General features: G+C 36.6%; 1 protein-coding gene across 6 annotated transcripts in view; it reads left to right on the top strand.

The window, feature by feature from the left end:
* DNM3 (dynamin 3) overlaps nt 1-27,364 on the top strand; it is a 535,391-nt gene that overhangs the window by 401,629 nt on the left and 106,398 nt on the right. The window lies entirely within an intron of this gene.

Raw genomic sequence — 27,364 nt, 5'->3', positions numbered from 1 at the left:
CATTGGCCACAAATAGTATCAGTTCTCTTTTTTTTTAAGTGACAGGCTTATTTTGTTTATTTTTGAGAAAATATCTGCCAAAAACTGAAGTTTTAGTAACCATAGATTGATTGTTAGCCAGTTTTTGAAGTAAAAATGGAATCCCATGAAAAACAGCAGCTGCTTCAGCTTACAACTGCTTTACTTGAGACAAGCACTTCCAGACACAGCGGAAGGGCTTATGTGTACTTCTTATTTTGTGACATGGAATATTAAAATTTAATCTCTAGAATATATTCATTTATACTATAATTAATACATAATTATTATCTAGAGCATATGAATCTAAATTAAAATTTAATCCTTAGATATAATAGAATTAATCTTTTTAACTGCTACATCAGGATATCCGTAAGTGAAACTTGCTTTTTTAAAACTCTGACAACATAGCAGTGAAGGCGACAATGACCATCAGTCAGTACCTCATTGTGACATTGCCTTGGCTTATGCTAGGGCACCCACCCTTGCTTTTGCACCATCAGTGCAATGTTAACATAGCTGTTGCCCCATAAGACATGAAATTAAAGTCATTCTACACTTTGACTATTTCAGTAATACTCGTGTTTGTTGATAAACATTCATATAAATTAATATCTTCGAAGATCAGTTAGTACTGATACCAGACAAATAGAATCAAAACAAGTGTTGTTCTTTAGATTTGTCCATTGTAGGGGAAAAGTATAATTCTACAAATGAGATTTTTTTACTCATGTTTCATGGAAGCAACTAAATCTTTAATTACACAAGTTAACGCTGTCATTGGAAACTTACAGTCATTTCTTTTTCCTGACTTTTGTTATCCAGTAGACTCTCAGCAAGCTCAGCTGTACAAAAGCTTTTCACTTCTCATCTAGTGTGCACTTCTCCAGCCAATGCAGCACAATGATTATCCTATAAAATGCTTGAAGGACTTTTTCACTTCTACTTTGAAAAAGCTTAACAAATAATTTTAGGCTTACAAAGAACTTATATCTATGTTTAAAATATTTGATTCCTTTTTCTTTAAACGTTTAATGATTCATCTCAAAATGAGGCTGTAACTTAACTGGTGTTATAATGCTATTCAAGTGTTCAGTTGCAAAAGACAACAAGGTAAATTATATACCTATATTAAAAAAAGAGAAAGGCAGCTTTCATCTTATTTTTAATTTTTGTTATTTATAGTTTTGTCCCTTTTTTTGCATTAGAGTCCTTCCTTCTAGGAGTCAGAGCACTAACTCTGACATGTCAGTCTTATCTTCTTCAGCATCTTTAGATGTGGCTGTTGCAGCTAGGGTTGAGAAAGTTACTCTTCAGATATCCCTTTTCTAAGCCAATGAGCCATCCTTAAATATAAGAAAAAAATATTTTCTTTTATTTTAGAATTCCTAAATCCTAAAATAATATATTTTAGATAAAAATTTTAAAACTACCTAAGTTTTTTAATAAAAGCATTACAAAACAAGACAAAAGGATATACTTACTTATTGTGTCTGCACATAGGCCCAAAGGAAACTTTAGGATTCCAAAATAACAATGTACTGGATGATAATGAGGTTAACAAAAGTTATAGCAAGTATATACAAAATAGTTATTAAGAGTATGGTAGAAGTACTGAGAACAAATGAATTTCTCTGAAAATGCACATACTATCTTTGAAATTTCTAGTACTCAACTTTACTTTCCATTAATTGCCCAGGTAATGACATCATCACATCAAGTTGCTTTTTGATAAACTTCTCTGTATATTCATAACAGAATGAAAGTGAAAAAAGCAAGCTAGTATTATGAGAATACTTTTGATCTGGAGAAGCATCTGAAAGGATCATGGACTCCTGAAAGAGTTCTGTGGATCCCAGGAGTCCTTAGATAGTACTTTGAGAACTATTGTGAAATGGTAGTTAGGCAATGCATGATATAATGATTTAGGGGTGTCAAACATTCCATCACTGATACAGCTTAAGCTGTATTTTCATGCAACAAGTCGGGGGTGGTTCTTAGTGCATAAGTAAGTCTGTTGATTGTTCTCTTACTTGTGAAGAATCAGTATTACATTGATTACCAAATTCGATTTTCCATGCCCCCTACACACTGTCATAAAGCAGAAAGTAAAGACAGAATGCATTTGAAAAGTCAAACTCATGTCAGCAAAGTTAATAGAGAGATTTATCTTAGCATCGAAAGCCATGTCACTTGGTCTCCTCCCGCTCACCGCTGATATAAAGTCCAAAACAATGATGGAATTTCCAGAGCATTTGTTCACTCCCTTTAACTACCATTGCTCTTTGCTGAGTAACAATGCAGGGCAGATGGTGTCAGGGAGATAAATCATTAACTAGCACATGATTGAAAGGGGATGAAGATGCTGAAAATGTGTTGATGTTTGAGAAGTATGTGTGGAAATGAAGAAGAAACTAAAGAAGACAGCCATATCGCCAACAATATAAGCATATGCCTTGCTCTCTAATTTTGCCCCAAAGGGAAAGGAACAGGGCTTCAGTCTCATATGAGAGAGCCACTTTTGTAGTCTAAGGTAAAGATATCATGCACACCTTTTCTTCCTTCCCCTCCACTATGATAGGTCTGAAAAGTGATAAAAGCCAAGAAATATTGAGCTGTTGGATTATTTACTAAATGCTGTGTATGCCTAGGGCTATTTGGTTAATATCCTTCATCTTGGATCAAAATGGTGAGAAATTTAAAATAGAGAATTTCCCTGAAATACTGCTTTTCAAACATTCTCTGGCGAAGAGCTTTTTTAAAAAAATTTTCATTTACTTGCAGATCAAGACAAGGTTCTACTGTATGCCTGAGCAGTTTGCAGCTTGCACTGCGTGAGACTCACCTCATGAGTTCAACAGCACTCAAACTGGTCTAAACACTGTTTAACAAGACAGACTAGTCCACTGATCATGGCTTGGATGTCATAAGTGGTGTCAAATTGCTACAAGTGCTTCCAACTGCTTACTCTTTGTTTCTGTACTTTTGTCATTATACACTAGTAAAGAAGCAGTTCTGAGACCTGAAACAATGCTCTCTTGTTGGCCATCACAAATGTAAGGTTGTCAGATGCACTGTCCAGTCAAGGTTAAATATTCCTAGACAACTATGACTTGCCATTTGTGTAGCTGTTACTAGATGCACAAATAGAATTAGTTGCAGTAGTGTGGGCTCAACAGGTAGAATCATTCAAAGTGTATGTCATTTATGTCTCATAGATTAGTATATATGATCTAGATACTTATTAAATTATTAGATAGATCAACTTGCAATTAACTATACCTCTAACACAGAGGCTATCATCTGTGTGAATAAGCAGATGACAGAACATACAGAACAAGTACATCCAGGCTCAGTATTTGTCCCTACAGTTATTTTATCATTAATCATTTTCAATGTAATCTAATTTTCTTCTACAATCTGGAAACTATTTGGATATTTAGGCCGTGCTGCATGTCTGCTCCTTTATAGTGCCTTCTTTCAAATACCTGAATCATAAATGAGGAAAAAACAGCTTGAGAAAGATACAGTTATTGATATTTCAACTTTCTTGCTTTTTTCAAAACCACCTTGCCTGCTAACTTCTGTTGCCTCTCCCCACAGAGTGATTATTATTTTTTCTTTCACATGGCTCAACTGGTCTAACACTCTTGGAAAACAAATATTGTTTTCAACCCTTGGAAATACAGATAGTGCTCTCAAGCCGGAAGGACTGAGAAAGCAAGCCATTAGGTGCTGCTAGTCCTTTGGAGCACCTGGTTCCCATGAAAACATCTAAAATATAGTTCCTTAACATCGTCTATTAAAAATTAAAAATTAAAAGATAATTTTTATTGCCCTACAATTTTTCCTTGAAGGATATTTCCTTACTGAAGTGTTTTATGTTTAACTTGTTAATAATTAAGGAAGGAATGGAAGTTACCTTATGGAACTGAAGGACTCACATTCTGTGTTGTATTTCCAGAGGTCTGAATTAGTAATGTGTAAAAGTGACTCAGAAAAAGATATCAGCTTGTCATCAGGAAGAGGTTTGTAATTCTCTTAAGATTTTATGTATTACATTTATATTATATATTTTTATTATAACTTTTTAAAAATAAAATGGGCAACTTGTGAGTTAGCAAGCCTCCCCCCATTTCCAAAGCACTTTAGCAGAAGCTAGATAACAACTTATTGGTAGGGTGATCCTAATTTATCATCACTCTTGAGAGTAAAAGGGGACATTATTAATAATCAGTGTGGGACAGCATTTGGCAACAAACTGGGACTGTCTGGGCAAAAAGAAATGAACAGTAAATCCTATCTGTGAATGATGTCATAGAAGAGAGTCCTGCCTGATGGGGGAATTTGGCTTAGGTGACCCCTATAGTATATACTCACTTGACTATTTTCTGCACAACCATTTCCTCATAATTTTTTTCTGATAACTTATTTTGCTAATCTTCCCTAAACAGGGAGAAGTCTGAAATTGATTATTAAGGATTAGATTTTAAATTATGTTTAGGAAGATTTATGTGTAAATTGTGTTATTCTTTTAAATCTTGTAACACAAATTAGCTTGTAATAATCACAGAAAAAAAATCTTAACGTGTGTGTGTGTGTGTGTGTGTGTGTGTATGTGTTATAACAAATTAGATTTCTCAGGATCCTCCTAATTTTCTAGATTTCCAACACTCTAGCCGGTCTTAATATTTTTATAAATAATTAGAAATACATTTCAAAAGCTCATATCTTGCAGATCAGGCTTACTTGGGCAGTGAAAAGACAATCCTTAAAGGATTTCACAGGGCTTTAGTAGTAGTGAGCAGGAAAATGGCAGACTAATTGCAATGTGGACAAACCTGAGGTGTCATGTACATTTAGAGGAAAGTTGTTCAAACTGTGGTCATAGACTCTTGGAGTCTGATCAAAGGCAGTGAGCAAAAAGGACCTAAGAGTCTCTGTAGACTAGTTCTGAAAGCATCTATGCAATGTATTGATGTGGTCAAGCAGACATCATCAAGAGTAGAAAACATACTACTGATGTATAAAATTATGGTGTTTTATAAGCTAACACATGTATTAAAACCTCATCAGTCAATTGCAAAAAAAAGTTTAATATAACCAGAAAAGATTCTATAAGTAATAATTAAAATAATTGATGAGGTAAGAGAATTATCTTTTATGATCATAGCAAAAGGATTAGGATTCTTCATTTTGAAAAGATGAGACATGTTTTCAAGTGTTAATGCCATTGAATTATGTGACTGAGATATTCCCCCAAATTGTAAACTACTAGAATAAGAAACCTTGAATAAAAAAAATTGGCTGCACTGAAGTCCTGTCAATTACAGTCCTAATAGATTACATTAGCCCCGAGAGGTGGTACAGATACTTCCCAAGCAATTTATATAAAATTATGACTGCATAAAAAATTAGCCTGTTCCTGAAGGAAAACACCTCTGAGTTCAGAGATTCATTGCAAGGAAAACCTCTTTGCCTTTCCTGATGTTTTCTGTTGTATAAATCCAGTTGAAGTGAACAGTTGGTTTGACCCATAATTCTACTTTTTTTGTATTCTGTTCAAGGTATGAGAGAATCAAAATGGCAAAGTGCTTATGAAGAATGTTCCAGTCTATGTTCCTTAGGTGTATAAATATCTGGGGTTTTTTTTGCCCAAAGTCAATATTTCAAGTATTTTAAAAATGTACTAATGCTATCACAGCTCCTCATTTATAGCCCCTTCAAAGGGCCATTAGGATTTCACAATATGTAAGGCAGGGGTGCCCAATCTTTTGGTTTCCCTGGCCACACTGGAAGACGAAGAATTAATTGTCTTGGGCCACACATGAAATACATTAACACTAATACTAGATGATGAACTAAAAAAAAAATTGTAAGAAAACCTCACAATGTTTTAAGAGAGTTTATGCATTCATGCTGGACCACATTCAAAGCCATCCTGGGCCTCATGCGGCCCATGGGCCACAGGATGGACAAGCTTGAATTGTAGCAACGGTGGTCATCTTCAGGGAGGCATTCACTACACACTTTTTGCCATGCCATTGGGGAGAAGGCAAGTGTGTGATTCACTAGCCCTTTAGCTCATAAACATCCCTGCTGTGTCATGCCTTCAGTTAACAATCAGGAACATCAGCATGTGACTTGTTGCATAAGTATACAAACTCAGCCAGTGTCTCATTGCACCATGAACTTCACTGCCTCTAAAGTTCTGTGGCGTTTCCATAACAAACACCAGCACATGCTGATTAGAGAAGAACCCCAGCAGACCAGAGTGATTGACTTCATTTGGAGGTTAAAATGTTCTTTCTCTGGTAGTTTCTATTATCATCATGACTTTTCCTATGACATGAGATCAGTCTCCCCATGCTTACACCAGGGGAGTTAGGCCAGTTTTCTGCTGCTGAAATTCGCTTTGCTTATTTTCACTAGAAATCTGGTTTCATAAGCATAATATTGCCAGACTGAATGTCATTTTTCTCCCTTCTGATTGACTATGCATGTTGAGGAAAAGATTGATGCTTTGCCACCTTTGGAGGGAATGATTCTTTGGTGAGAAAGCTTGAGAATAATTAATTTGTAATGGATTGAAAAATAAGTGGAAGCATTTTTCAGTTTCTTTTAATACACAGATGCTTATAGTAAAATCATATTCATTTGAAATAAACAAACTTTAAAAAAGTACTTTAAATGAGTAGATTTAGATAGCGGACTATTATACCCAAAGCAGGGTCTCTTACATCTCTGCATTTGCACAGAATACTAGTGTATGGTGTTTGCACTTCAGTAATTCCCAAATTGGCACAAATTAATTAGCAAATGCATGTGCTTGGTCCTTTTACATTGCTGTTGTCAATGTTATCAATCTTGATTTCTAGCAAGATCCTGAACACTTTGGTCACCAATTTCATTGTGAAAATGTTAAGTGCCCTTTTTCCATCTATATGCTGATGATTCTACAGGTACACAGCCAACTCTGGTCACAATCCTGGGCTTCAAATCTATATCCAGACTCCTTTCTACTAATCCCAGCTTAAAACTGAACTCTTGATTTTTCCACCCAGACATGCTCTTCCAGTCTCCCAGTTGCTCATGCCAGAAACTTAGACATCCCCTTTGATTTCTCTCTTGCCTTCACTTTCCACACCCAGTTTCTCAGAAACATATGATGGCTCTGCCTTGGATATATAGAATTCAGCCTCTTCTTTGTTACCCTTTGGCCTAGAGATGACTTTGGTAGTAGCCTCCTCCTTGCTCTTGTCATCCTGCAGTTAGTGTGTTCTTCATGCAGCAACCAGAGGGCTATTTTAAAAGAAGTGGATCAGATCCTGGCAGACACCTCTGCTTAAAGTCCTTGTATTTTTCCATCAAGCTTGGGAAAAAATTCTAATTTATCATGGCCTATTAGGCCCTCCATTGTCTGGCTTCTGGTTCCTTCTCTGAACTCATTTCTGAGTCTCCCCATTGTCCACCCTGCTCCAGTGATACTGGCCTTCTTACTGCTTCTTGATTATGTTGAGCTTGTTCCTGTCTGAGGGCCTTTGCATTCACCAGAAATGTTCTTTTTCAGAAACTCCCATGAGTCATGCCCCACCCCCTCAGTTCATGTCTGTTTTCAAATGCCACCACCTATTTTCTGGCCACCCTATTTAAAGAGGTACCTTCATCACTCTTTTCTTTTATCCTGCTCTGTTTTGTTCATGATACTTATTATTTTTTTATATTTTTATTCATTTTTGTTTGCTTTGTCTTCTCCATTTTAGTATAAGTTCAGTGAAGGCAAAAATTTAATCTTTTTTTCTAATGTATTCACTGCTCTATCTTGAATGCCTAGAACACTGCATAGCATATGGTAGTTATCCAGGAATAAATGAATGGATGAACGTGTGAGTGAATGAGTGAGTGAATACATTTTAGTCTTGATTATGAATATCCTGGAGGTTACTTCTCACTGTTTTTTTTTTCTCTCAGTCTTAAGTTTCAACTGATTTATTTAATGATAACTATATGTTTTGTGAGGATATAAAAATGATACTGAATTACGTGGCACTTTGTACTTTACATTCTGCTTTTACATACATTGTTTTATTGTGTTAAATGTTTAAGAAATCATCCAAAGAAATTCCAGGTTAGTAATACAAAGACAAAAAGAAAAACATTTATGAAAATCTTATAGAGAGAGTCACTGAAACTCAAAATCATGGAAATTAATAGTATCCAGATTTTAGAAACACACACATGCATGCACACATGCTCACACAGAGTGAGAGATGAAAGGAATAGTTCAAGCCAAGCATCAATAATTAAGTTATCCTGAAAAACTGTGAATGGGTGAAAGGACTAGATAAAAGTGGCATTCCACATCTGGAGATTGGAATATGGGAAGTCATGGTCAAAGAGAGAAAATTATGTTCAAGGAACAGCAAGTTTTGCTTTGATGGAAAGAGACTCTTTATAACTGGAAGTTATGAAAAACTAAATGTGATAATATTGTGTGTGTTTCTGATGATGGAGAGAGTGTGATAACAGAATTAAATTGTGTGAAGTTCTAAAGGTATAGAACAAGAAACTTCTTCAGACTTTCAGAAAAGAACTGACAGAAGTGTAGAAAAGGATATACTATTTAGTGAAATACAGAGTGGATTGAAAGGAGGTAAAGGTGAGACACAGTGAGAGGAACCCAGGAGATTGCTCAAATGTTTCAAGAGACGGAAAAATGGCAGCGTTCCAGATGAACTATACACTTGAAATTGATTTCTTTTCTCCATGGTTCACAAATGAATCATCATAATGGCAATCTCAAGAGGAGAGTAACCAGGAAAATCCTACCCCAATGGAGATAAAGCAATCTGTGAGCTGACATTCCCATTTTCTCCCACATAAGCATGCTTGAGCCATGCGAAGCTGTAATAAAAGGAAACATATTTCCTGCATCAGCTCTTTGCCTTAACAAAGTAGTTTAGAGCCCAAAGTATTGAGATATATCATTTAGTACTATAAATTACTTCATAAATAGCTATTGTATTTAATATAAGTAATTATTGTTACTTTTAAAAAATATACCAACAAACTTGATCTTGAGATTTTTTTTCAATGACTTGAGCTGGTTTGCAGACCCCACTACTGTTATAGACTTCCGTTCTTAAATGTTAGCTTCTTTGTTTGGCAGTATTATACTTGTTTCTTTCTCACTGAAATAAATGCTCCTAACAAAAAGAGATAATAAATATTTTGGGTGACGGATAGCCCATTTGCACTGATTTGGTCATTGTACATTGAATACTTGTATCAAAATAATCACATGTGGCCCACGAATATGTATAACTCTTACATATTTACAAAAATTTAAAAAGAAAAATCTAACATATAATTTTTGGTCTTCCCAATTCTTTTCTCTGAAATTTTTAAATTATATAACATTGACATTGAAGGAGACCAAGAGATGTCATCTCCCACCTGTAGGCAAGATCATATCTAAAATACATTAGCAAAATGAAAATCTATTGCAGTACTTGCTTCTAAGACTGCTTATCCCAGAGTTTCCACCAAGCTCAGGGCAGAGCTGTGGAGGAGCTAAAGTTGGTGTTTTGTCTTGCCTGTTGCTCATCCTCACCCCTCATTCTGTCTTCCTCCTTCTTTGATCTTCCTTTCTCAGTTAATTATATCATTTGAAAATCTGGCCTTGTGAGCTAATCATTTTCTCCAGAAACATTTGCATTTTAATAATAATAACTACCAGACCCCATGCTGAATGCTTTGCCTACACTATTTCAAATTCTTAAAACAACCCTCTTAGTACTATCCTCATTTAACAACAAAGAAATTGAGTCCCCAAGAACTTACGTAACTTGTTTCAAAGTCACAGACTAGCACACATAATTAACAAGTACCAGGGTTTACATTTCTCTATCTGATTGTGATGTCTACAATTCTTGTAGAACCCCAAAGCCCTCAAGACTTAAAAAAAATGAGATTTCCAGAAGCTTACCTAACTGTTTGGTGAAAAATTTGTAAGGGAATAAGGATATTCCAGATGGCATATCTGTTTATCTACTCTACATATTTAAAAGTCACTCTGACTTTATCTCTGTCAGGAAGCACCTTTTGTTAAACCACTGTGATGCTGGGCTTTACGCTACTTGGAGAGAATCTTAGGTTCCTTGTTTGTCAATACAGTTCATCGGTCTTGTTTGGCGACTGTACTCCAGTGGACATCCACATGTGTCCTTCATAAGAGGAGAGAAGAAAAGTACAGCCCTTCAGTTCAGGCACCTGGACAGCTTATGTGACTGTCTTGGACTTCAGGCTTTACCTTTAGGTGGGACTTTTTTTTTTTTCCAGAAACAGAGTCTTGCTCTGTCATCCAGGCTACAGTACAGTTGCACAATCTTGGCTTGGCTCACTGCAACCTCTGCCTCCTGGGTTCAAGCAATTCTTCTGCCTCAGCCTCCCAAGTAGCTGGAACTATAGGTGCGTGCCACCACACCTGGTTAATTTTTGTATTTTTAGTAGAGAGGGAGTTTCACCATATTGGCCAGGCTGGTTTTGAACTCCTGCCCTTGTGATCTGCCTGCCTTGGCCTCCCAAAATGCTGGGATTACAGGCATAAGCCACCACACCTGACCTGGGTGGGGCATATTTTTATGCCCACACAGTTCCATCAAGTAGCATGACATCAACTTGCACCTGTTTTACTCCAGAACTTCTTCCTTTCCAAGTTCCAGTCATCTTAGAGTGTTGCTAGCTACTGCCAATCATGCAGACCTGATTGTCAGAGGCTTGTTTGCATTATCAGAAAATTTGTCTTCATATTTTTGTGCCACATTGTCAGTTTCTTCTCATTTTTTTTCCTCAATGACAATGGCTAAAATGCCAGGGGTTCCACGTTGCTTCAGACAGTGCTTCATCTGCTGCTATTGTCTTGTGGATATCTTCCCTCGGCCTTTCAGCCTTATCTGTCTTCTCTTTAGTCACTTCGGAGGCTCTCTTCAGCACCCTCACATTGTGCCCCACCTCTTTATTTAGTTCCTAGAACTGGGCACAGGGGTTGGCAGGACTTGACCAACACAGGGCATAAGATAGCAGTTACCTTATATTTTTTCTTGTGGCTAATTTCTCCATTGCTGTTTGCTGAAGCCTTTTCAGTCATTCCTCAAGTATATTCATTGCTATAGAAAACCAGGTCAATGTTGATTTTATTGAGATTTAAGAGGATTATATTGTAAATTTAGCAGAGAAGAGGCAAATTTCCCTAGGAAAGTGCTATGTTGTCTTTTTCCTCAGCTAAGTTTTTATAAAAGTTTGCCTTTGGGGTTTCCTTGTGGTTAAAAATGTGCAATTGCTTGTTTTGCAATAGGTTTTGTTCTGTGTTGCTATAATTTTCTCTTTTATATATTATTTTTGCTTAAAATTAAATCCAGGAAAATGTGAAAGAAAGAGAAGTGAAATAATCTCACAGCTGCTAAGTTTTCCTGGAAGGCAAAGACATCTCAATTTTAGAGTTAGTTTTAAAACATGAAATCATTGTTCTTTGAAACAGCCATCTGGTCAGAGACCCCTTTGTACAGTACATTTTTAAACAACAGTTTTTAAAAACCACTAGGAGCTTTGTAAATATTTTCTTTATCTGGGTTATGAATTATTTTCAGTCTTTTGAGTAATTGTTAAAATGATGAAAATTACCGGAATAAAACAGATGTCTATTTTTTGTTTTACTTTTAGCGGAAAGAGGAAAATGTCATTGGGTTATTGACATTTACTTGGTACCTTGACAATGAAGTCTAAAGAAATGATTGTTAGTGTCCTTCTTAGCGTTCCATTCACCATCCTTTTTTTTCCTCTATAATCTGCCAGAATATAAGCTTCATGAGAATAGGGACTTTATCTCTGTTCGTTGCTATGTATCCCTAAGGACCTAGCACAATACCTGACACATAGCTTCTCAACACGTTTGTTATCAAACACATAAATCAAGAAATAAATACCATAAGAACATTATGCAGAATGACTTGTCATGAAATCAGTTACATAACTGATTCATCCTTCCATTATTTTCTACAAAGACACTTGGCATGGAAGTTTCCCTTAATAGAAACTTTCAGGTTGAAGATATGCCTAAAAATTGCTACTGTTTTTGCTAGTCCGTTATGGTTCTCTTCATGACTTTTATGTAAATCAACTCTAAAGTTGTTTATATTTTTACCACCTCTGAGGATAATAAACCACTAATAGAAGGGAGTTATGGTTCAACTCAATGGGTATATAAGTAAGGCATTAAGTGAATACAGAGGAGAGAATAATTTATGCAATTAATGCTAAATGGGTTAGACTCAGAGGAAGGAATATTCTAGTTGAGGCTATAAGGGTGAGTAGAAATTTACCAGGTGGTGAAGCAGTCACGGGAATAGAGGCCACAGTGCATGAAAAGGCCTAAGGGGATGAAGTGCATGCCACACGGTCCCTGACCTCAGGACCGAATTCTGATAGCTTTCAGCACTATCATTGTCTGCTAAAATATCACACATGCAAAACATAGGTTGCCACTAAAGTGCATGATTTTTTTAAATTGAGAATGACATTTTTTCTTTGAAGAGTCAGTTATATCCATTATGTTAAAAACTGTCAGTTTACCTGAAATGGCTTCCCCAAATGAGTCACTCTATAGCCAAGCTTCATGGAGATCAGGTTTTTACCAACTTTTTGTAGCGGAACTACTGATATGGCCCAGACTTTGGGTCATAAACAATTCTGTGCAAAACTCACTCCATCCCAATCTCACTGAATGTTAGTGGTGGGGTGCTGCAGAGTCTGAATGAAGGTGCTGGTGGTGGTGGTGGTGGTGATTTCCCTTGGTGGACCCAAGGGACGCAGCATCTTGGGCCCAAGCACATTTTAGGCAACCCTATATTCACAAAGGCCCAAACTTCCCAGATGCATCCAAGACATCTTTTGAAGCCGCAGGCAGAGTAGTAGTATGAAGACCTATTTTTCCATGTAAAAAAGGCTCATATAAAACTTTTCAAAATCAGTTCAAGGAACTAACTTTGGTATGACTTGGCATGATTTTAAATAGCAACAGTAATAATACCAAGAGGTAGTAATTTAGAAATCATTTTAAAGCCGAGTTTTGTGAAGAACTATTACATAAAACCATTGGCCCCGTGATCCTACCACTCTCATTCTTTTGAAATTTTTCTCCACCCTTTTCTGTTTCACAGTATCTTAATGTTGATAAAATTACACAGACAACCCCACCACAGTCCCAGGCTCTTCGAGTTCACGTCTAACTCCCTCTGGGTGTTTGTGGGATAACGTGAATCTACAACTGTTCATATTATTTCACGATTGTTATTTTTTGGCTTCTTGACCTATATTATGCCTTCTGGAATTAGATGCTGCTTGTCTTGCATTGATAGTTCCTCCAAGATCTTATTCTTTAGAACTTTTAAAGTGAGTAATTATTTTCATTTAGAAAATAATAATTACTATTATTTAGTCATTAACTCAAATGAAAGATTTCACACAGGGTAATTCTCATACATAGTAAATATGGAAGGAAGAGGCCAACCTAGCATAGACTGGGCAGCAATTTTTTCTATCATGTGAAAAGGTGTGGCATGGATGGACCACTGGCCTCTCTCTCTATTTATTCCTCCAATTTTAGAAATGCTGAGTTTCAGCAGGCTATTGCCATATATTCTGACCTAATAAATGAGAGAGACTGAGAATAATTGTGGTTCTCTCTGCTTTCTTCACCAGTTCCTTTTATTCCACTCCACTCCTTTCATGGCTTTGGGGTAAATGAAATTTGGATTGCAGCAACAACTTCTTAAAAATGACATTGTAATATTGGCTAATTTGCCTGCTATTGGTTATGCCCAAGTAGACACATGACCTGCGGCTGTTTGGCTTGTCCTCTTATGGGAAAATAGCTTAATGAAGCTAATAAGTTGTACTAAAATAAAATAAACAAATTCACATGGCACCTAGCATCACAGCCACAAGCAATATGGTTATTATTTATTACCCTGAGACACCGGCCCCATATCTCCAACTGCCTACTGGCATTTTCAGTTAAGGCCTTCTGTCGCTTCCTCTTTAATTCATCTGAAACCAAAACCCTCACCCTCCTTTCAAAGCCATCCCTCACTATTGGAGTTTTAGGGGGCCAATTAATCACACCAGTTACTTCCCCTGTCTAGTTATAGTTGTTGCTGTTGCTGTTTTTAGAAGCAGTACACAGAAAGCAGACAGATAAAGCATGAAACAAACAGGTCTAGATCTGTGGCCAAATGTCTTGCTCATACTTCACCTCCCAGTAATCGCAGCCACAGCTGAGCAACCACAGGCCTTTACCAGAGGGCAGAGCTCACCAGAACATCTTGGAATAGGAGAGAAATGCTCGTGTCCTGTAGGCACTTCTTGCTCAATTTCTCCTTTATAGCTCCCCAGTCAAATCAGCCAGTCCTCCTCCTTTTTTAAGGGGAAGAAAATGAAGGCTAAGGAAGAGGGGCCAAAAGCTGAAGTCCCTTCAGGAGGCCAAGAGATCAAGTTCCCACCAACTCATCACTCCCGCATTTTCTATTTTTGTTTAGATACTTTGTCCGTTTATATGACATCATATTATTTTAGCATTTGGGAATGACAAAAAATATAGTTAGACATTAAACATCCTATACTGTGAGAGTTTCTACCATTTAAATTGTAATCTGCCTTCTTTATGACCTTTTTCATCATGAATAAGACCCCCACAGTTGTAAGCAAAATTCACACTTTCAGCTCTTTAATCGTTACTGTGATTAATGCTGACAAGGACCTGGCACCATGGCCACTGGCAGACGGAGAAGGTCAGAACTAGTGATGACTCAGCTGACTCTGCAGCTGCACTTACAGTAAATGTGTTTTGCAATGCCCTTATATTTAAAAATATTTTTTTTACAAATTTTAAATTTTTATTTAATTTTCTATTCATGTTTTTTATTATTTGCTCTTTGCTCTATCAAGAGAAGGAAATAACATAGATTAAATATCACATCAACTGAGGTTCAAAAAACTTGTCCATTTGGCAATGAATCATGATACCTTGAGACAAAAGGCAACAGTCCATCTCCAATTTAAAATGGTTGTTGCATTGATTTTGAGGATACTAGAGAAGGCCAAGATGAAAAGTATATATAATATATATAAACAGAAACACACACTCACATATATTTTTTTGAGACATGATCTCGCTCTGTTGTCAGGCTATGGTGCAGTGGCACTATCACAGCTCATTTGCTGCCTCTAACTCCTGGGCTCAAGCCATCCTCCTGCCTTGGCCTCCCAAAATGCTGGGATTACATGAGCCACTGTGTCTGACCAGGGAAAAACATTAAAAATCAATGAGGGGTACTCAGCTAATTCAACCATTGGTAATCAGTTTAGTCTCATTCATTCATTGGCAATTATTTACTGAACACCAGCACTATGCTTAGGTTCTAAGAGGAACATGTCCCCTATTCTCATGGAATTCACAGTATAGTGAGAGAGGCTGACAGCAAACTATTTAATCACAGCTGCTAATTACAACTTCTGTGAGAATTTATAATAAAGTGACCTAACCATTTGGGGAATTCAGGGAGTGGTCAAAACTAACACTGGAAGAATGTATGGACATAGAGTAAGTGAAGGGAGAAGGGGAGATTGTTTCAGGCAAAGTAAACAGCACATGCCAAGACCCTGAGGTAGGAAGAAGCTTTGTGTGTTCATGTAACTGATAGTTGGAGCCTGATGGGCAAGAATCAGGGGGTCATTTATGATCCTACAGGCCATGTAAGGGTTGCTTTGTCAGTATTTAATGCAGTAGGGACCAATGAAGGGAAGTAATGTGGTTCAGTTTGGCTGCAGAATGGAGAGTAGGGGGAACAAGTGTAGGAGTTGGGTTTTTGTTATGATACAGATAAGAGGTGTTGACATCCTGTACTAGAAAGATGGGATAGAGGAACAACTGGGGGCTATTAGCTGACTGCATTGACAGAATTGACTGGAAATGAGGTAGGGGAGAAAGAGATATCGTGAATGACACCTAGGCATCTAGCACAAGCATCTGTTTGGAAGAAGCTGCCGTTTACTAACAGAAGGGAACTTTGGAGGAGGAGGAGATTTGAGAACACATTCAGATTTCAAAATCTGAGATATCAAGAAGGCAACTGTAGCTCAGAGGAGATGTCTGGCATTTATCAGCAGTCAGTTTATATATGGTATTAAATGCAAGTAGTCTCTTAGTATTTCTCACAGAAAGTTATCTTAGGAAAAATCCTAGTTGGTAGCAATGCCTGGGTCTTTAAATTTTTTATTATGTTCAGTTTCCTAATGTATATGTTTAGAAGTTTCACATTTTTATTCATGAGCGAGATTGGTGTATAGGAATATATTGAAAAGTTTGTTCCTTTTAATACTAGTCCCAGGGGAAGGTCACGGGAGAAAAAAAGATTCAAGGGCGAAATAAGCTTGGGAAATCCTATATAGCCCATTCATTTCTTAGAGATTTAAAATATGTATTCACCTATTATAATTTCTGAGATGTTCTGAATAAAAGAAGCTTACTCTTAAAATGTAAGGGGAAAAGGCATATAAAACTCTCTGAGCCCAGAACTGTTGTGGAGAAAATTTTTAATTTTGTTTTTCCAATTTATCCTGTAGATAGTAGTCAGATGAGATTTTATTATTTATATTTTATATTTCCTATACATAACATCCATAATTGATACAAATTTACTATCATAAAAGCATACTTAGAATCTCTTGAGATAATTTAATCTTTTGTCTGTTAACTGTATGTCTCATTTTTAATTTTGATTTCTCATCTTTTATATTACAGAATTCTGTTTTGTTTTCTGATTCATCAAAGAACAAACTCTTAAATTTAACAATAACACATTTGGTTCTCCATATTAATTCTTAACTTTATAATATATTTTTCTTTGCTTGGTTTTATAATTTTCCAACTTGTTCAATTTAATGCTGACAATATATTTTTGTTTTTAATAATAAAGCATAAATGATTGTGATTTTGTCTCTGAATAGAGTTTTGGCTGCATGTCCTAAGTTTCAATACCGTGTGTAAGGTTGTTTGTTTAGTAAACAGTGAGTAATTATAGTTTTGAGTTATTATTTGACAAAAATTCGCTTGGAGTTTTAATTTATTTGAAGTGGTTTTGTTCTTTTCTGTTTAACTTTTATCATAATATGTAGTTTCATTATAATGTTGGGTTTTTTAACAAAGATATGTAAAATCAGAAATATTATCTGTAAAAGATAATTTATAGTCCTAATTTATTAAATTTATATTATGAATATCCTAGGTTTGATGATTAACTTGTGATAATGTAAGATCTTTGTTTCATCAATTTATTATCAATAATTTTTGAAGAACTTTGGATGCTGAGAAAATATTGGTGAGAGTAGTCAGTCAACAAATATTAATGACACCTACTATATAATGTAGATGCTAGGAATATATTGGTGAATCTTTAAAGCTCCATCAGTGGACTTGTGTTACAGTTAGATGAGGCAGCAGATAGATAGCATACCTAATTTTACATACAGATACATGCTATGATGAAAACAGAATAAGGAAAAGAGTAAGAATGGGTGAAGAGGGGCAGGATTTTAGCTAGCTTCTCTAGGGAATATTAGTGGATTATCAATAAGAATAATGTGGTGGAATGTCATTTCCAGCAAAAGGAATAGTGCCTGCAAAATCCCGAGGAAGAAACATGCTTGTCATGTTTAAGAAACTGAAAATTAAGAGGCCAATGTGGCTGGAGCAGAATGAGCAAGGGAAGAATGAAAATGCATATTTGAAATGGAGGAGGAAAATGAGGGGGCAAGAAGTCCAGATCTTTTTCCACTCACAGTGGGAAGTCACTGGAGGATTTTAAACAGGATGCTGATAGAATATACATCTCTGTGGCTTCTTTGTAAAGACGGGAGCAAGAAAAGTGTTAAGAAGATGTTATAATCTGTAATAATCATCCCAATGAGAGAAATAGTGAGTTGGATATGGGAATCCAAGTAGGTTAGGGGAGAAAACTGAACTAAGCCACTTTTAAATGATGTTAAGGGCCACCATATTGGGAAGATCACCACTGAAGAAACTGAGAGTGAAGTAGGCCATTGAAGGACTTCTGGGACACTCCAGAATTAAAGGACTATAGGAGGAAGAGGAGACAAAAGAAGATTAAGAAGCTGTAGTCAGTGAGGTAGAAGTGTGGGAATCTGGTGAGTGTGATATCACAGAAGTCTGGAGGAGAAAGTGTTTGAGGACAGAGGGGGTGTGGTCAGCAATGCCAAATGCTGCAGTAAAGCCAAGTAATGTGAAAACAGGGAATTGACAATTTGCTTGGGCAAGGTGTAGATCACATGACCTTGAAAAGATCTGTATCTATAGTGTAGCAGGATTACAGCCCTCACTTGGGTGGACTGAGGAAAAAATGAAGGGGAAGAGAATGGAAAAACAATTCAAGATAACTCAAAAAGTTTTGCCATTAAGGCAAATAGAAATGGGGCAGTTATGGAGAAAAGTTCAGAGAAAGTGTGTGCATGCCTGTTTTCAGATGACTGCTTTTAAGGCATGCTAGTATGTAATATGAATGATCCAAGCAGTTGAAAGGAAGAAACTGTAGAAAAGGAGTGAACATAGGATGGAAGTTCATGAGGACCTTAGGAGAAACAGGACCCCATGTCTCAGTTGAAGGTTTGACCTTCCATTATACAAGATAAAGGCAGAATCTGTGGTTGCAAATGTGGGTAGTTTCATGGATTTTCTTTTCTTTTCTTTTTTTTTTTTTTTTTTTTTTTTGAGATGTAGTCTTGCTTTGTCACCTAGGCTGGAGTGCAGTGGTGCAATCTTGGCTCACTGCAACCTCCACTGCCCAGGTTCAAGCAATTCTCCTGTCTCAGCCTCCCAAGTAGCTGGAACTACAGGCACATACCACCACACCTGGCTAAATTTTGTGTTTTTAATAGAGACGGAGTTTTACCATATTGGTCAGGTTAGTCTCGAACTCCTGACCTCAGATGATTCACCCACCTTGGTCTCCCAAAGTGCTGGGATTACAGACATGACCCACCGCTCCAGGGAGAAGATGAATTATTCTTATCTGATTATGTGTTTTTTCACTGTGAAGTATGAAGCAAGATTCTCCACTAAGTGTAAGTGAAGGGTATGTTTGAGATTTGAGGGAAGAAAATGTATGTAGTAATAATCATCTGGTAAAGTGAGAAAGTATATTTTCTACAGTATACAGTAGTAAGGATGTCTGGAAAGGCTGGGTACCCATTTGATAGTTATAAATTTGAAGTGAGTACAGTCAGCACAGTTGTATAGCTCTGCTCTTGCATGATTTGGCAATCCAGATACAGGGTCTGAGTAAGAAAGCAGTTTGACCTGGAGTTTTAACAAAACTGATAATGACATAGGACTATAATATTATTCTGAATATGCAGATAATGTAAAACAGGAAGAAATATGTATGTATTTTTTGCCAGAATCAGGATTTAGACATTTGAGCAAACTGGAAGGATGGGCCCAGACTGAGCCAATGAAATATAATAATGCTAAATGAAATTTACTTTTATGTTTAAAAAAGACTATATGCATTCAGTACAGGATGGGCCTATTTTATATGAGGCCACATGCACAGGACCTAAAGACACTGGAAATAATACATGATAAAAATGTTTGAATTTTGTATATTTTTCTTATATATTTACCTTATGTTTGACATTGTGTTCAGCAAGCTCTTCACATATATAATCTCATTTTCTATTATAAAAAGCCTCAAGTTAATATTATAATCCCCATTTTATAGTTAGGTAAACAGATTCAGAAAGGTTGCCTTATGCAATGTCACGTAAGATAATAAATGGCACAAAATGGATTTCAGCAGGTGTTCATGGTCTTTAATATATCCTACATTTTACTCACCTTACATTAGTAAACTTTTATTGTCCAGAAAAGAGGCAAAAGTTCTACCAGTATCTTTTCTTGCATCTAGAGATTTGTGATCAGTTACTGGCATCTCAGTTTCCGAAAATCCTTTTAAAATAGAACAAATGCAAAGGAGGGCAAACAGGATGCTGCATTAATTAGAAACCTATTCATATGGGAAACATTTGAAAATATTGACTGAAGGGTTGTCTTCGAGAATAGAAGACTTTCTCTCTCTCTCTCTCTCTCTCTCTCTCTCTCTCTCTCTCTCTCACACACACACACACACACACACACACGTGTTCCTTACGTGAAACTATTAATATTTTTATTTTGTAAAAACTGCAATTACTTTTGCACTAACCTAATATGTGGCTTATGAAAATGTTTATCAAGTCATGGTTTAATAAATTATACCCATTTAAAATTCACTAGACAAGTTTGCTATTTAAAGAAAATGTGCAATGCATCTGTTGGAAACACATTTAAGACCCTCCCAATAAATGACTAATTAACATATGAAAAAAGTTTCCATTTCACTGGCAACCAGAAGTAGTAAAATAAAACAGCCATTTAGACATCATAATTGGGCTTCCAGAGTAGAAGTGAGAAAGAAGGTCATGATAGGTGGTAATGAGGAAGCCGTCCTCTCTGTGGTGCTACATGTGGCCAACTATGCGTGCAGCCTCCCTGGAGGCCAGTTTGGGAATCTGATTTAAATGCTTAAATTAGGTGCAAACCTTGTGGCCCAGCAATTCCACTTCTAAAAGTTTATTTTTATCAAATGATACAATAATTGTGGAAAGGAATTTGTTATTTGTTCAAAGATGATTTTGAAACATTGTTTATAATTACCAACATTCACTATCTAGGCTCAGATGTTTGAACAGCTGTCATAGGTAGGAGAATTAAACTTTGGATTTTTAACACCCAAAGGTATTCGTATGAAATGTGAATGAAAGTTACACATATAGTCAAAAAAAGGGCTCATCATATGGTCCTGTTCTCTTCAGTGTAATGCTTAAAAGCCTTTTACCTAAGGCATAAAATTTCTCATACTTTTTAGTATTGAGGTGACTTTTATTTCTTTAAACTAGAACACGTAATTCAGCTTAGTTGTAACAGTGGAATTACTCAGAAGCTCATATCTGCATGATTGCAGCTGAAATAGACTAAACAAAAAAATGCAGTCAGTACAAATTGCTGTGGGTTATCTATACAGCTACAGCATGTGGTGAGAACCTGGAAGCTTCATCGACAGAATTTATGAGACTTCCAGTAAATCAGCTTAGTTCAGTGTTTTAGACCTGTATCCAACTCCTTGGATGTCTAGACACAGCCTAAGATGAGGCTTCGAAAATGGGTAAAAACGAAGCAGCCAAAGCCACCAGAAGCCTTTGACCCTCTTCTAATGTTTCAACCAGATAATTATTTTCCCTCTCAAGAATTTGGCTATCCTTTAAGAGGAAAAAAAAATTAAAATTTTCCAGTGAAGAGCCCCTGAAAGAAAATACTCTGGAGAAAGGTCAGTGAGAATGGGCCAAAGCTGAATTCTTCAGATCTACTCAGAGAATGTGGAAAGTCTGTGCCCTCTACTTTCCGTGCCTTCCAGCTGGCCACGAGCTCCCATGACATTTGTCCAGCTCTGCCTTCCCCATACCTTTACATAGTAAACGAATTCATACTGTGCAGTGGAAAGACCTCCAAATGGAAACCTAGTTGGTAGCTAAAAGCTATGGTAGAAAGGTAATTAGATAATCAAAAAGTGAGGAATTTTGATTCTATCAAGATAATCCATTACCCTTTGCTCTATAGTAAAGGTAGAACTTTTGAAAATTTCCAACAATAAACTTTTATGCTTGGAGAATATATTTCTTTTAAATATGTCCCACTTTTAATTGAAATGACTCATTCTGCTTGTTTTAGTTTGTCCCTTTAAACTTTAATATCTTAAGTTTTTCTATAAAAAGTTTAGCAGCTGGTCAAAAATGAAAAAGGTGCTTTTAAAAATAAGCACTGTCCAAGTTTATTCCATTGTGCTTTCATTCATTTATTTGTCAATTTTCTTATTCATTTATTCAACAAATGTTTGTTTTATGGAGGCTGTAAAACAAGGACTGGGGCAGATCCAGATTACGCCACTTATTTGTTATATGATCTTGGGAACATCCTCTAATCTCTCTGAATTTCAGTTTCCTCATCTGTGAAACAGCTTTACCACCAACTTTACAGGATTGCTATAAAGAGTAAATGAGATTATTTCTCTTTTAAAATGGTAAAAAAATTAGGCCAGGTGTAGTGGCTCAAACCTGTAATCCCAGCACTTTGGAAGGTCGACGCAGGAGGAGACCAGCCTGGACAAACTGGTGAAACCCCATTTCTACAAAAAATAGAAAAACTAGCCAGGCGTGGTGGTGCAAGCGTATAATCCCAGCTACTCGGGAAGCTGAGGCAGAAGGATGGTTTGAACTTGGGAGGTGGAGGTTGCAGTGAGCCAAGATCAAGCTACTCCAGTCCAGCCTGGGCAATAGAGCCAGACCTTGTCTTTAAAAAAAAAAAAAAAAAAAAAGATAGTAAAAAGTTAGAAGTTTCACTTTCCCCTTCTCTATTTACTATTTATTACTGTACCCAAAAAGTCATACACAACATAGATGGAAATTCTCAAAGACACAGAAAAGTAGAGATATCAGTCAATTGCAAGACTCATAGAGTGAACTGGATTGAAAATCTGTCAGTGGTCAGTGCATGTTTTGTCCTGATTAGGAAAGATGAGGCCAAACAAGAAGACAACCCAAAGAAGCTTCTGTATTTCTTCACTACTATACTTGAGAAATGTGGGCACTGTGCCAACCAGAATCCAGATAGGCAACTTTGAATTATAAGACCAAGTCAAAAAAAATGAGTCCAAGTGAGAATTTACAAATGGGGAAGTCCAGGTAGAAGATGCCTGATGATATTTATTCGAGGTAAACATGTAGAGTTCCATCTAATCAATGCTTAAACATAACAAAAGTGAATACAATTAGAAGAAAAAGATATGAAAAATTCAGAAACATGTCAGTATTTCTAGATAGATTAGGAAATGTCATGAAGAAAGTGGCAGAAAGTAAAAGCTTCTAAATTTTTCAAGAAGTCAGAGATTATTTTTGTATTTCTGAATTGTGTGTGTATACATATACACAAAAATGAATTCAAAAATGATTTTGAAAACTGAAAGATAATCGCTGAAAAAATATGGAAGCCAAAAAGGCAGCTTATTTGTCAACAAAACCAACAGTAAAGAGCATTTTCAAAAAGCAAATTGAATCTCAAAATGATAAAACTAAGACTAAGCATACAGTAATGGCAAGAAATAAACATGATTGAAACTTTCCTAATCAAAGGTGATGATTTTCTGATTGGGATGAAAATTAAAACCCAATTATACTGTTGACATTTATAACAGGACTTTTTAAAAAGTAAAACAAATGGATAAAAGTTTAAAAAGTAAAAGAAGAAACAAAAATATGTCAGGCAAATGCAAATAATAAGTGAAATGACATTAAAATAATATACAAAAATATTGTATTATATTTTATACAACAGGTAATGAAATCAGAACAAAGAACATCTTTCTATAAATGTACTAAAATGCTCAAAGTCCTTAGCAAGCATAAGTATTAAAGCATTGATGGAGAATCACTTTTAAGTTGTCAAATTAGCAAACATACTTTAAAGATAACAGTCAATATTTATGGGTATGAGATTCATTACTCAATAAATATCTACTGACCACCTACTAATTTTGGTCACTTTGGGAGACTTGGGGTACAGTGTAATCGAATCAACTCATCCACATGCACCTTTTAATTTATTGGAGGGTTGGAGCAGAGCCACAGGGCATTACTGCCAAGATGATGCCAGCATGCAGACAAGCCTCTCCACCAAAGCAGTAGTTGTGTGATTCCTTCTGGACCTCTTGGCAGATGATTTTGCTTGCAGGCTCAAAGGACAAATAGACTGTAGCCAAGCCCCTTGGGGACTGGGCCATTTTCAGGTTTGAACCTAGGAGCAATCTTGGTGAATCAGCCACCTGGGTGCCATTCTATACTCTCAAAACAACCCTCCTATGTCTAGGGTTTCATCAATGTATCACAAACTCCTACTTGAATCTTGAGGCTCCCAGAAAGAGATTTTCAACTGTACAGGGATGTGGAATTCTTGTTGCTATAGGAAAATACTAGCAGGTGACCTTCTTTTCCCCCATCCTGGTGATATCACACTTCCCTTTCCATTTATTAGGATCTTGTTTCATGCCATTCAATAAGATTTTATTATTTCCTTAATTAAAAAATTATTTCTATCCATTTTAAAGTCTTTGCTCCCAGTGTGAATAGAGTCTTTTCCCATTGCCTAAGTTATTAGTAGTATTGAGAAAAACAATTGTTTTTTAAATATTCATCTTGCAGTTAATGTTAGCCTTTTAAACATAGCATCTTGGCCAGGCACAGTGACTCACACCTGTAATCGTAGCACTTTGAGAGGCCAAGGTGGGCAGATCACCTGAAGTAAGGAGTTTGAGGCCAGCCTAGCCAACAATGTGAAACCCTGTCTATACTAAAGATGCAAAAATTAGCTGGGCATGGGTGGTGTGTGCCTGTAATCTCAGCTACTTGAGAGGCTGAGGCAGGAGAATCTTTGAACCTGGGAGGCAAAGGCTGCTGTGAGCTGAGATTGTGTCACTGCACTCTAGCCTGGGCAACAGAGTGAGACTCCGTCTCAAAAAAAAAAAAAAAAAAAAAAAAAAAAAAAAAAGACACCTTATTAATCTTGGTAGTGTTTTGTTAAATACTAACAGTTGGATTTTTCAGTTCTTCCCGAGTCTATTTTGGTAATTTGTATTTTTTAAGGTATTGTTAATTTATTCTAGATTCTTAGTTTTTTGCCATAGGGATGTAGGTAATATTTTATTTTTTTCTATATTTGTGGTTATTATCCTATTGTTTCTCATTTGTGATCTTGTATGCTTTTGTTTTCTCTCATTTTCCCCCTTAGTTAGGATTATATTACCTATTGGTAAAGGGAAAATACTTGTGGGTGTCCTTATCCTTTGTTATTTTTATATTTCCTATTTCCTCAATTTTGGCTTTAATCTGTGTTAATTCTCTCTGTTGGTTTATTTTGTTTTTAAAAAATCATTTTATAACTTCTGTAGATGAATACCAACCTTCTTTTCTAAATGATGAGCATATTTAAGGTCATACATTTTCCTACAGCCTTTACTCCTTTGGATATGAAGTGTTTATATCTTTATTGCTTTCTAAATAATTTTACTTTGGTTTCTTTTGTCTTATAAGCTTTATCTGGGAATATTTTTCTCACATTTTTCTTTTTTATGTCTTTTCTATTAGAACTTCATATGCCTCAGTGGTATCTTTCTCATTAATTCCACCTGATTATACTTTTGATGTGCATATTTTTGTCTTTCTAAATCTCAGGGAAAGTTTCTTTTTATAAAAAAAAATTGTCTTTTATCATTGTTTTTCTCCTTCTACCTTCCTTTCCTGGAACTTCTCTTGTTAATGAGTTCGACTTTCTGGGTCTTTCCCCCACACCCTCATCATTTCTCTCTTTGTACATTTTTTTACTTCTATTAGATCTTCAAAGCCACTAATTCTAGTCTCAACACTGATCAGCCTTTCTTGCTATTTATCTACTCAATGTTTTAATTTAAAAGTCTGACTTTTTAGTTTTAGGAAGTCTTTCTTATTGCTCTTCGTGTGTGTCTTCAAGTCTTTATTTTCTTCTGTCTTCTGCTTCCCTCATAGGTTCTCCTTCATTAATAGACTGCTGTGATTGCTTTCTTCATTCTTTCCCTCTCTGACTACTTGACTTCTTTAGGTGTCCTTTCATTTTTATTTGTTCATTATGGCCAAGTCCACCTGCTGGGTGCTTTAAGTGGGCCAGTCCCACAGGGTGGGAAGGCACAGACATCTCAGTTGTCATGGGCCAGTAATAGGCACCACAATGGAGGACTAGGGGAAGTCTTCTGCATTAGAGTGGAAAAAGCTCATCCCCTCCACCCCTTCTTAAAACCAGAGGGTCAGGCCCACTCAAAGGTCCTGCAATAATCAAAGACAGCTTGATCAAGAATCTGATGTATCCTGGTTCTTGCCCTAAAGCTAGAAAGAGCCACAACAGATGTCTTGCTCACAGCCTGTCTACTTGAGTGCCATACTAATATCTCCTTGACTTGAGAAAAGAGGACCTGTTTGAACCGAATAAGAAGCAGAGAGGAAACGGAACATTTTTTTTTTTTTTTTTTTTGAGACGGAGTTTCGCTCTTGTTACCCAGGCTGGAGTGCAATGGCTCGATCTCGGCTCACCGCAACCTCCGCCTCCTGGGTTCAGGCAATTCTCCTGCCTCAGCCTCCTGAGTAGCTGGGATTACAGGCACGCACCACCATGCCCAGCTAATTTTTTTTTTTGTATTTTTAGTAGAGACGGGGTTTCACCATGTTGACCAGGATGGTCTTGATCTCTCAACCTCGTGATCCACCCGCCTCGTCCTCCCAAAGTGCTGGGATTACAGGCTTGAGCCACCGCGCCCGGCCAAATGGAACACTCTTAAGCCATCATCTTCCCAGAATCCCCAGGAGACATAATGTTGAACATAAAAAAGTTGCATTCCTCATTTTCTTGGAGTTTATGGGCTAATTAAGAAGGTAGACATTAATCAAATAACTAAATATAAAAGCAAGAGAGAAAGAAAAAAAGGAAGGACAGAAAGAAGAAAGAAAGAAGGATTAAAAGAAAAACACATCATTCTGAAATCACAACTGTAATGAGTGCCCCAAAGGTAAGGTAAATATAATAGAAAGGGGAAAAATGTAGACAGAGGAGCTGGCCTCATAGCGCTGTCAGGAAAGTGATGCCTGACGAAGTGATGACTGAGTTGAAGTCCAAAGAAAGAGTAGGAATTAACTGTGCAAAGAGAGATGGAAAGAGAGCCACAGGCAGAAAGCAGCATATTCAAAAGCATTGGAGTAAGCGTGGCACATCTGACAGGCTGGAGGAACTAAAGAAGGCCAAGGTGGCTGGGGCAGAAAGAGCAAAGTGTTCAAAGAAACTGGAGAGGAATGTAATGACTGACCAGATTCTGGGGGCTTTGTGGGCCAAGATGAGGAGTGTGGCCTTTTTCCTAATAGCAGGTAGCCATTGGAGTATCTTACTTCAGAAGATCATGAGGATTCAGTGCAGATAACAAATTTATTTATTAATATCAACTTCCTTTATTTTATATGTGCAGGTTTGTTACATGGGTATATTGTGTGACACTGAGGTTTGGGGTACAAATGATCCCATTACCCATGTAGTGAGCATAGTACCCAGTAG

This window comes from Saimiri boliviensis, chromosome 19, assembly GCF_048565385.1.
Source record: "Saimiri boliviensis isolate mSaiBol1 chromosome 19, mSaiBol1.pri, whole genome shotgun sequence".
NCBI lineage: Eukaryota > Metazoa > Chordata > Mammalia > Primates > Cebidae > Saimiri > Saimiri boliviensis.
Note: the sequence above shows the minus strand (reverse complement) of the source record. Positions and strands in the feature narration are given on the sequence as shown.